The following is a 9756-nucleotide window of genomic DNA, read 5'->3' as shown; positions in this document are numbered from 1 at the left end:
GCGGGGCCTGGCGCAGGAGCCGCGTCGGCCGGGCCGGAACAGGCCGCGGGGCCTGACGCGAGAAGCCCGCGCAGGGCCCTTCTCCCCCCCGCCGCCGGCTCGGAGCCGCCCCGCCGCCGCTCCGCGCGCGCCCCGCGGCCTTCCCCCCTCCACCCGGGCCGAGGGAGGCGACGCGGCCGCGGCCGGCGCTTACCGGGGCCTACGAGAGGCGGAGCCCAGGAGCCAGGAGCTGGACGGCGGCGAAGACCCAAACTGACACGGCGGCCATCTTGGGTCCGGAGCGCCGCGGCGGGCGGAGAGGCCGCTGGCAGCGGAACAGCCGCGCGGGGAGGAGCCGCGAGCGGGGGAGGGGTGTGGGAACAGCCTCTTCCGAGAGGGCGAGGAGGAGAAGGCGGTGGAGGGAGGGAAAGGGGGCAGGCGCCGGGGGAGGGGAGGGGAGGCGAGGTACGCTGGAGGAACAGCCGCGGCGCGCGCGCGGGCGTGCGCGGCGCGCGCGCCGGGGGAGGGGAGGGGAGGAGGCGGGCGCGCGCGGGGCCTGTCCCCGGGCGGGCGGGGCGCGCGCGCTGGAGGGGCGAGGAGCGCGCGGCGTCCCAGCGGGGCGTCCTCTCCGGGCTGGCTGGCGCACGTGATTACTCGAGAGTAAAGGCCCCTCTCCGGGCCTCGTCGGACGGGGCTTCCGGCCGGGGTGGGCAATGAAGCAATCGCACGTCCTCAGCTTTGCAAATGCCGCGATCCTTTAGGTGTTTACTCGCGCTTCAGGAAGCTACTGGGTGTTGCTTCCTTCTCAGCAATTAAGTAATGCGATGTGTGTTTGGGGTGGGGAAAAACCCCCTCCAGTGACTGGGAATGCTGTGACTTGTCGGACTCTTTTGTATAAACGTGCATAGGATAGTGCTCTAAAGAATTTTTGCACGGTCAGGATTGCATTGCCATCCGATCTGAAACGTGCTTACGCGGGAGTAAGTGGAGTAACTGCGTTTGGATGGGGACTTCAATAGGACAGCCCTGTTCATGTTGTTGAACGGCACTTACTCGTAAGTAAATAAAGGCGGGTGGCCTGAACTGATGTGTGCGTTACTTGGGAGTAACTGTCCTTTTCTATTTCTTTAAACGCTTTTTAAATTTATTTTTACAACTAAGAAAAGCAATACAATCAACACAACAACAGTTATGACTGAACATCACTGACCAAACAACGCATCAACATCATTGCTACCTCCACCAGGACCGACAACTCTAATTACTTACTGTAAGATCATTTATTCATTCAGGCTGCCCCACTTCCCTTCCAGAACTGCGTTGACTCTTGTGGTAGTTCACACCCCTTTGGGAGTAACAGTCCTGAGTGCTTGCTCAGGAGTAAACCGTACCAAGTCCAGTGCAACGAAATGCTTAGGTAAGTGTATGCAGTGGGCGGAATGGTGCAGCCCAATCCTAAGCCTGTTTCCTCAGGAATGAGGCTATGCATGAGGAGGATCCATAAGCACCTCACTGAATGTAATGGGGGTTACTTCTGCAGGATCGCAGCCTAATACTGGGCCAAAACCACATTCTTGATTAATCCAATTTAAGTTGGTCTTTCCTTGAACCAGTTCTCACTGGGAAGGATTCTTCTTCACCCTGAGCTCTTGTCAATGCTCAGAGATAAGTGCTGGACTTAAAGGAAAGAGTCTTCAAGCATGTGCAGAGTGCATTTCCTTCTGTCATCACTAGCTATATCAAAATTAAGCCCCCACACATACTATCCCCTGAAAAAAAGGACTGGTTGTTCAAGCAGATTTCCATCTGTTTCACTTTATAGTTTTAGAAGTGCTGTATCTTCCACTTGTAACCTTCCTGTGTTTTCTTCCATTTACTGCAGGAAATCTAGGAAGAAGAAACAGACGGAATAGCTGCACAGAAGGTTTAGTAGCACCAGAAGGCCTTTGTCTGGAAGAACCCCTCATCTCCTGGTCCTGGAAACCTGTCAGTTCCCTTGCAGGTGCTGCTCCTGTATCATGACTCCATCTAGCTGGGTGTGATTGATACTGATGGGGAGCCGTGAGCCCCAGATTTCAGGCAGACACTGAGGCCCATCAGACCTTCCGCGTGCTGGGCCCATTGCCTGCTATGGAGCTCTGACCCCTCTGGCTCGGGCTTAGTGACCATCTCGGTCTTTGGTGACTAAGGCCCTCCCCTGTGGCAACAGAAGAATGCCCAGGCCATCACCCCACAAACAACCCATGGATTCACCAGCGTTTGTTGCCGGCTTCACTGCTGGATCGGTTAGGCCCTCCACTGCCCTGATGCAAGTGATTCCACCATGCACTACAAGCTGCCTGGGAAGGCCTCAGCAGTTGTAGGCAGTCTATAAATACACATATAAACAAGTAAATAAAGGGCAAAGGTCGAGTTGCTGATTAAAAGTGGAAGGGGAGGCATGTAAGAGGAAGCATAGCCACTCTCTCCCCTCTGTCCCCAGCACCACACGGGCTGCTCAACCCATGGGCTTCCCTGTTCTGCAAGCCACCCCGAAGAGGTCATGGCTGCACTCGCCCTTGTCCCCGACTTCCTGTGGTTCGGCAAAGGCTCTCGGCCACACCCCTCCCCAGGCCTCAGTGTTCAATTTTTATTTTCGAAAGGGATCCTTTTATCCTTGTCTTTGAGATGCTGCAAAGAGAACCATGACTTCCGGCTGCCCAACACTCCCCATTCCCATTCCCTGCAGGGCCTCCAGTCCCCAGAGACATTTTTCTGGAGGATCTTTTGAAGCAGGTGCTCTGTTTTCTGTCCACACTCAAAAACTCTCTTTTTAAACGGGGAAAAGAAAAAACTGCTGCTGGATGAGCTTCTAAGGCTGAGGTGGCAGTGCCAAATACCTGGGCTTCTGGGGAAAGTGACCTGGGGGGAGCCATGGGGCAGGGCTGGGCACGTAACAGGGACTGACCTGCAGAGCTGGAGGGCTTGGCTGCTAGGAAGAGAGACGGGGAAATTGGCAAAATTTGATTTTGTCACAATTCTCCAATTTCCACCTTGATGTTCAACTTGAGTCTGCGCAAGATTGCAACTTGTGTACGTTTTTCCTTTCTTTTGGGTGTTCAGGTACCTGACTCAATGTGCGTATAAAAGTACTCAGGGTTCTCCCATCTGTTACAGTGGGTTTGTGTGCACTCTTTTTTTTAAAGTACATTTCACACATTTATGAAACATACCCAGTCATCAAGCACTTTTTCGCTCTGCCGACAGCAACACAAGATTAGAAAGGTGCAACCTTTGACCACATAGTGTGTTCTCATTTGACTTCTGGAAGTGCAGACAGCAAATGAGCTGAAAATATTTTTCTCATGCATCCCAACCAAAAAATGTTCCCTGAAGGAGGGAAAAGCTGCAGGTTCAGGGTATGGATTTGTATCCTGAGGCCGAAACCCAACCTCGGCCTATATTCACTTTCCCAGGCGAGTTTCTTGTCTCTCAACCTCACCACTTTGCCCTTCTGTTAAATGGGTATTCTGTGTCCCAAGCAGCAACCATTTTGTGAATGGCCAGCCCCAGTTACGGCATGAAGACTGCTCTCTTGTCTCTTTCCCAAAGCTCCAGTGTCCCCACTGGACCAAAGAGACCAGGCCCCATTCATTGCATTCTGCAGCTTGGGATTCGTGTCCAGTGTGCTAAAATGCAAAAAACCCGGCATGCCTGCACAACACCGGCTGTTGAGCTAGTTAGGAAATCCTCCCTGGGGTATGCAAAATGTGTAATATCCTAGCATTCCCGATTCTTCCTGATGTCCTTTCTGCTTTAATTGTGGGAGCAACTAAGATGATGTTAAGACTGTCAGATGTCGAAGGACGCCTTAGTTATACTGCTGTTGTGAGCGGCAGCCAAATACGCTGCGGTGGGAAGTCCAGTTCCACACTGCTCCATTGCTGGCAGCACGAGCAAGCAGGAGGGAGCAAAACGTTGGGAAGGGAAAGCAGAAGCTGCGAGGCCAAAGAGTTGCTGAGGGCTGCAGAGGCCTGTGATGCGGAGACAGAGGCAGGATTAGCAAGTGCTGTGGAAGAAAGTGGGAGCCACAGAGAACGGGGAGATGTGCAAACTTCTGGCAGGAGAGAAAGAAGGGGGCATGTGCTCATGTGCGGAAGGAGGGCTAACCAAGACCTGCAGTTCTTCAAAGGGAGGAGAAGCAGTGCTTTAGGACGCAGAGATAAAAGGGACAATGGGCCTGCGGGGCTTAGGGCCAGGGCAAGGACTTCTCCCAACATCCAGATCCTCAGACATTTCCCTGTTAGAATACGTGGAATTGCGCATGCAAGGGATCATCTGCTCCCACTCCCAGCAATCATGCAAGCATTAATAATTTTCCTGCTGCGCTGTAGGCATTTGGTCTCTCTGTCTCCCATACAACCAAAGTGTTTGATTAGCAGTAACACAGAGTATTACAGATTGACAGGGCAAATAGCCAATTCTAGAGGCAACCGAATACAATGAATTCAAGAAATAGATTTAAGAATGCAAAGCAGCACCAGGACTGAATACTGGGGAGCCCCAGGGCAAGATCACCTCAATGTCTCCATGCCGCCACCTGTTCCTTTGCCTGCCCTTTCCACATGGTGCGCACACTGGTTTGTACATGGTCACTCAGAAATTGTCCTCATAGGCTGCAAGGGCCAAGTCACACTATCAGGTAAGAGGATCATTCCAAAGGGATTAGCTTCCTCTGTTTGCCAATTGTGTTTATGCAGAGAAGGCTGTATCTCTGTGACTCACTCAATGCAAACAAGCTACCTTTTGGCTGGCATTTGTAGTGCAGAAAGAGCCAAACTGGATGCAGCTCCACAGAATCTCAGGTTGACCTCTCAGCCTCCTTGGACGCAGCCTTTCCTCAAAGGTGTCCAACCTGGCACCCTCCAAATACGTCCCACCAGCATGGCCAATGGGCATCCTAGCTGGGGAGAATGGGAGTTGTTGTTCCACACGTCTGGCACATGCAAGGAAGGGGAATTTCCTGGAAGGTTTCTAAAGCGTCCTTTGGGGAAATATGACTCTTGCTGCTGCTGCTGCATTTCAAGTGGAGGCGAGTCCTTTTCGCCTGCCTGGGTGGAAAGTGGGGGAAGCAAGGCCAATCTGCCAAAGAATGTGGCAAGTGGGACCTGCAGCAAAGTTGCCCCGTTAAGCTCAGAGCTCCTCACTTGCCGAAAGCAGGCGCGTCCTGGTGCGGGTCAGGCGTCTTGCTTGTTGTGGCTTTCGGGAGAAGAGAGCAAACACGGTGCTTGCTTGTTGCCAGCCCAAGCCTTCCCTGCTGAGCCACAGAGTGTTAGATTACGAGTGTCAGTCGCTGGCAAGCAGATGTCGAAGAGGGGTAGACTCTTGTATCGTTAATTTTTGCTATTGCTCTAATTAAGATAAATGTACCAAGTGCAACTCCAAAGGCTAGCAGTGTGGCTGTTATCCAAAAGAGGGCACCAACATGCCCTTGCAGATTTCGAAAGAAACAATCATTCTACATCCCATCACAGTGGCGAGGACCAGACAGCCGACCTGTGTACCTAGCTACTGCCTGGGTACTGATGGGCGAGCTGGAGGCCCCAGATCTGCCTTTTGATGGTTATCTTTATATTGGGTGTAGACCGGGTGGCCTTTCAAAGGGGGATGCCATCAAAACAGTCCTCTGCCTGCTCGTCAGACAGAGAACTGTCCTCTGTAAGGGACACCTGGCCACCTCAAAGGCTAGTGAGGCCAGGAGCAAAAGGACTCCCAGCCATGTATAAGGGGGTGTTACATGCAAGCAATGCCTGCTAAGGTGTCCTTTGAGACCATGAAAAGGTGCTGGAGTCCACTTTTCCCTGACCACCTACCAAGGGCTGCGATCATTTCCTAGCAGACCGAGAGGGAGGAAATGGTGTGGTTGTTTTTGAAGCTGCTTACAAATCTGAGCAGGCTCAGTGATTCCCCGCTCGGAACAGAAGTTTGATTCCATGCCATCTGTCAGAGCAGCGCTGCAAGAGTTAACCTAAATGGCAGGCCACAACTTCGGGGCACCAGCTGGCTTTGCATTGGATTCAGGATACCCCTGGGATCCCTTAACTGCCTCATAAACCTGGCCTTAGTGGATGCAATGCCTTCTGTTATTAGCATTTTAGGGATGTGCCACTGTGTACACACACGGGCGCACACACAAAGGGGACGCGGATTTCCTCCGTTTCTGGTCTGGCCTACCATTTGTCCCAAGGCCCGTGGAATCTGGCGACCTTGCCGAGGCAGATTTAAAGCGGTGGGATGGAAGAAAGAAGGGAAGCTCACTCCCACTGCAGCATCCCAGAATTACTCTGGGTCAGAAGGCTGTTCTCTTCATGTCTTTGTGATATGCACCCCTCCGTCTCGTCTCTCTTGTGGTTTCCCTTTTTCTCCCAGACACTTCTCAGCTTACCAGCACTCTGCCTTTTCCCTCATTGCTCTGCGTTACTCCATCCCAGCTTCCTTTCCTACACCTCTAGCGCTTCCGAGTTGGTTTTCGGATCCCTCTGCTTGCCTGGTTGGTCCCTCTCAGATCAGAGTGTCAGGTCTTGCCCAGGGGCAGCAAAGCAAGATGACTGAGACGCCAGGAGCCAAGAGGTCAAGCCAGTTGCAAAGCGCAAAGAGCCTGTTTCTCTCTCTCTTTCTCTCCTTGTCAGGCACACACTTTATAGCAAGGATGAGAGGAGAGGAGAAGCAAAACCGGCTGGATGGGGACACAGTTCACCACACCTGGGACACACGCAACAGCACAGGTGTGCTGTTGGGCAATGCCCTGGCCATCCAAGTTGCAGTTATCTATCCCAGCCCACCAAATCTGCACCAAAAGACCGGGGTATCTTTCATATTTTAACACAACCCTGACCTATCGTGGACTCTTGCTGGAGTCGTCTTGATCATTTGCCACCTGGTGCCCTTCAGCTGTGTTGGACTACAACTCCGAGCGTGCCTGAGCATTGGCCATGCCACCGTGACCTCTGGGAGCTGAAGTCCAAAACTTCTGGACACCTACCCGCTGCCTTCTCTGTCCTAGACGGCTGCAGTCTGACAAATGAAAGACAAGCCTCCTCACCAGCCAGTCTGGCCAGACTTAACCTTGATTTTATTAGCACAGAAGAACAGAAGAAAAGCCTTTCTGGATCGGAACACCTCTGGATCTATTACACCATTCTGTACACATGGTGACAAACCAGCTGCCCAGGGGATCCCTCCAGCAGGATGGATGCAAGACCCTATTTTCTCTAACCTAGCTTTCTTCAGCTTACTCAGCCTGCCAGACTTCAACTCCCATCTGCCCCAGCCAGCTGGGCCAATTTGATTGACTGATTCTGTTTTTGCACTGGCCCATATCCAAGCTCACTGAGCAATTTACAACATGTATAAAGCAAAACAATACAATGCATAATATGCATAACAACAAAATATAATAAAAGAAACAATGATAAAATGAATTTAAAACAGCTTAAAATATACCGTAAAATATAGTCAGGAGCCCCAAACATCTGGAGAGCATCAAATTAAGCAAAGCTGCTCTCATCTCACTCTTGCCATCATTGTGGTGAAAATCCTGCCAGGGCAGGCTCGACTGCCACGGGAATTGTGCTGTACTTAATGGCAGAGGGAAGGTATCTTAAATAAGAAGTGTCGAACTTCTTCAGCTTGAGTGACAAATTCAGCGTAAGAGGAGTCCTTGGGGACTAGCTGGCAGTGATGGAGGGGGCAAAGGGGGCAAGGCACCAGTCTACTTGAGCTCAAAGCTCTTCTAGCCCGTGCAACCCTCCTAGCGCTGACCTTGATGGGGTTTTCCCCTAAAAGCCTTTTTGTACTTCTGCAAACCTCAGCAATTCCACAAGTCCCCAGACCCTTCCTCCTTGGGAACGGGAATGGACATTGCCACTTTGGCCACGCAAGCAACCTCACCCGCTGCCTAAACCGTTTCAGCAGGAAACTGTCTGACCTTCCACAGAACCAGAGCTGACCTAGTCCTCATGCCAAGGACCACTTCCTAGCACCAGTCTGCCATCCGCTGATGGAAAAGCCCTTTGCTGATGGAAAAGCCAAGGCATGTTTTGCTCTTTAAAGGTGTAGTGGAAAAAATCAGGGCCCTGTGACTGGTTTGCAGTGGGCCTGAATATACTTGCTGTGTGTGAACTGGCTTGCTGTCTGAAGATCCAAATGCATGCCTTTTTTTCCTGCATGGATGTTACTGGAGACAAGATGCATCCACCATGACCACCACTGGGGATAGGGGAGAGAGAGCACCTATTTTGCAACCAGAATGTTCCAGGGTTCATCTTTGGTAGCTCCAAGAAAGGCTTGACAGGAAACCTGCCCTGAATCCTGAAAAGCTGCCGCCGCCGATCGGTGTTGACACTACTGGCCTAGACAGGCCATTGGTCTGACTCCGTTTACACCAGCTTCCTACAACTTTTCTGTTGACGGCTGCGTTCCCTTGCAGGTAGTCTGTCAGGGGCCAGTGATGGACAGGGAGCCCCTTTCTCTTTTTGCCATCCCTTCTCCCTCTGTCTCGCTGTGTCTTCCTTTTCCTCCTCCTCCTCCTCGCTCCATGACCTGCAGAAGTGAGACCAGCTGCTCTAGCCAAAAGACTTACCTAATCATTGTCAGAAACCTGCAAGAAATACAGGAAGGCTACTGAACCCTGAAGAATGATTACGTTGAAAACTCATACCAAAATTTAACTGGGCATCAGTGACGGGCAAAAATAGGGCTGAGGGTGGGGAGGGGAGGAATGGGGCAGTGATTTATCAGAAAAGGGTTAGGGTTAGGGAGCTTATGCTGCTATTGGATAATGGTAATACGCCAGCCTTTCCCAACTGGGTACCTTCCAGAGGGTAGATTATCGCCCCCGTCATCCTTGTTCATTAGCCACGCTGGCTGGAGCAGGGGGCAAAACATCTGGAGGTCACAAGGCTGGGGGAGGCTCTGTAGAGGGTAGTCGTAAGTCTGATATCCAGGATAACCTCACTTGTCAGTGGCATCAAGTAAAGCTTTGCCATAACCTTATAGCATTCTATCATTTTGTAGATGTAGGGCAGTTAATAATCCTTCTGCAGTTGGGCAGCTTTTCAGAGCCAGCCTTTTAGTTTGTCAATATTAAGGAGTCTTTCTTGTTTCACGAAGGGAACAAGCATCACCCAAAAAAATAATAATCTATATGGATTATGTTGCATGACCAATACAGACTAGGGTACCCCTGTCATTTAAAGTTCCAGGACTAATGTGCTGCCATCTAGTGGTTAGGCCTTACTTTACTCCTTTGGAAGAGCAGCTTGTGTATTTCTGTCATTTTTATGTTGTTTGGCCTACTGCTTTTCAGGCACAAACTAAGAGAGCAAAAAAAGAGAGTCACCATGGGGTAAGATAAGGACAGAGCATTTGGGCTTTTTAGTTAAGGAAAAAAAATCAGTCAAGGAGTCAAGAATGGCCATAAAATTATGCATAAAATAAAGTACATAGAAGTAAAAGTTTTCTTCTCTCGGTATCCCAGAATTTGAGGACCGATGGATTCAGGACAAACAAAATAATGTAGCTATCTAAACATTATTTGTTTTTCGGTGCCAGGCAAAGACCTTTTTATTTAAGCAACATTTTAAATGCTAACACAATTGAATTTTATCTGGCCAAGGCGGCTTATTTTATAATGTGTGTTTTAAAGTATGATTATTTTATATGGATATTTTAACTTATTGTTTTATCTAGTGTTGTAAGCCGCCCCAAGGCTTCGGCGAATGGGGCGGCATAAAAATG

General features: G+C 50.7%; 1 protein-coding gene and 1 long non-coding RNA gene across 2 annotated transcripts in view; one reads left to right on the top strand and one right to left on the bottom strand.

Moving 5' to 3' along the window:
- The window catches only part of KAT6A (lysine acetyltransferase 6A), a 64505-nt gene extending 64193 nt beyond the window's left edge, over positions 1–312 (bottom strand). Inside the window, exon 1 of the mRNA XM_044437299.1 lies at positions 194–312. The gene's annotated coding sequence lies outside the window, so the exon portion shown is untranslated. The remainder of the gene's footprint in view (positions 1–193) is intronic.
- A 338-nt stretch (positions 313–650) lies between these two features.
- Positions 651–3125, top strand: LOC123027135. The gene is made up of 3 exons (XR_006415454.1): positions 651–1034; positions 1141–1249; positions 1862–3125. It is a non-coding gene; the product is annotated as an uncharacterized LOC123027135 (long non-coding RNA).
- Positions 3126–9756: the final 6631 nt, after the last annotated feature.

Source organism: Varanus komodoensis, unplaced genomic scaffold (genome assembly GCF_004798865.1).
Source record: "Varanus komodoensis strain SLA01 unplaced genomic scaffold, ASM479886v1 scaffold30, whole genome shotgun sequence".
In the NCBI taxonomy this organism is placed as follows: Eukaryota; Metazoa; Chordata; class Lepidosauria; order Squamata; family Varanidae; genus Varanus; species Varanus komodoensis.
Note: the sequence above shows the minus strand (reverse complement) of the source record. Positions and strands in the feature narration are given on the sequence as shown.